Consider the following 1,558-nt stretch of genomic DNA (forward strand, 5'->3'; position numbering starts at 1 on the left):
TAGGCCTCCATAGTCAATATGTCGAATGTCTGAGACTCAGTTTCGGTGCCCCTGTGTTCACCTTTGGGGGTACCCCACCTATGAAGGGGTGTCTCCTGCCTTGCCTCTCCCCTTTTGCTGTTGTGCTCCATGGGAGAGGGGCTAGAGTTTATGTGGTTGTATTTGATAAAGGATTTTGTTTCATATTTTGCTGTCAGCCGTCAGGAATAAACAGATGTGGAAATATATGCATGACCGTGTTGTTAACAATGCAGTGGCTGAGACGGATCATTCATTCATTCAACCTTTATTTTAACACGGAAATACATTTAAGTAGAGACCTCATCTAGGGGCATTCTACCGAATGTGTGCAAAGTTGGGCTGGAAATATTTTGAAATTTTGTATGTTTTATTTCCAAAACTTTGTCCCTATATATATTGTACCATATGTAAAGGTCACATATCTAGTAAAATGACTGTAAATTTTTATATTGTATTTTCAGACTGTTTTGGAATGTTTTTCCTCTCCCAAAATTTGTCACTACCGAAAAATATAGTATTATATTATACAAAAAAATATATATCAACTTGTTATGCTTGTTCCTTCCCTTGTTTAAAGATTTAAATTTTTACAAATTTTGACTGAAGGTTTTCACAATTAAATCTATAAAAATTAATATTTTAACAAATTTCGAAGTTCAAATTATAGAATTCTTCAAAATCTAAATGCAATCTTTCTTTTTAAAATGCATAATGCTGATCAGATTGATTTCAGAGTTAATAATTGATGAAACAGAACATAAATATAACCGATTAGCATCATAATACTTTAGTTGATAACTCAATATACTTTATTTTTTACAAAACACCCAGTGTTTCGGTAGTGACTGTCCTGTTTCAGTAGTGACCATTATACTGTTTTTAAGGTTGCATCATATTTCCTCAAATGTATGCCTTATGGTGGGAATTACAAATTCAAAGACAAATGTTTTGTGGTCAATAAAACAATTTAATTTTTGAGAGGGCAGAGCAGAGTAGAGTAGAGTAGAGCAGAGCAGAATAGAGCAGAGTAGAGTAGAGTGGAGAAGAGTATAGCAGAATAGAGCAAAGTAGAGCAGAGTATAGTAGAGTAGAGCAGAGTAGAGCAAAGTAGAGCAGAGTATAGTAGAGTAGAGCAGAGTAGAGCAAAGTAGAACAGAGCAGAGCAGAATAGAGTAGAGAAGAGTAGAGTATAGAGTAGAGCAGAGTAGGGTAGAGAAGAATAGATTATAGAGTAGACCAGAGTAGAGTAGAGTAGAGCAGAATATAGAATAGAGCAGAGTATAGTAGAGTAGAGCAGAGCAAAGCAGAGCAGAGCAGAGCAGAATAGAATAGAGTAGACAAGAGTAGAGCAGAGCAGAATAGAGTAGAGCATAGTAGAGTAGAGTAGATTATAGAATAGAGCAGAGTATAGTAGAGTAGAGCAGAGCAAAGCAGAGCAGAATAGAATAGAGTAGACAAGAGTAGAGCAGAGCAGAATACAGTAGAGCATAGTAGAGTAGAGTAGATTATAGAATAGAGCAGAGTATAGTAGAGTAGA

This window comes from Epinephelus moara, chromosome 1, assembly GCF_006386435.1.
Source record: "Epinephelus moara isolate mb chromosome 1, YSFRI_EMoa_1.0, whole genome shotgun sequence".
Taxonomy (NCBI): Eukaryota; Metazoa; Chordata; class Actinopteri; order Perciformes; family Serranidae; genus Epinephelus; species Epinephelus moara.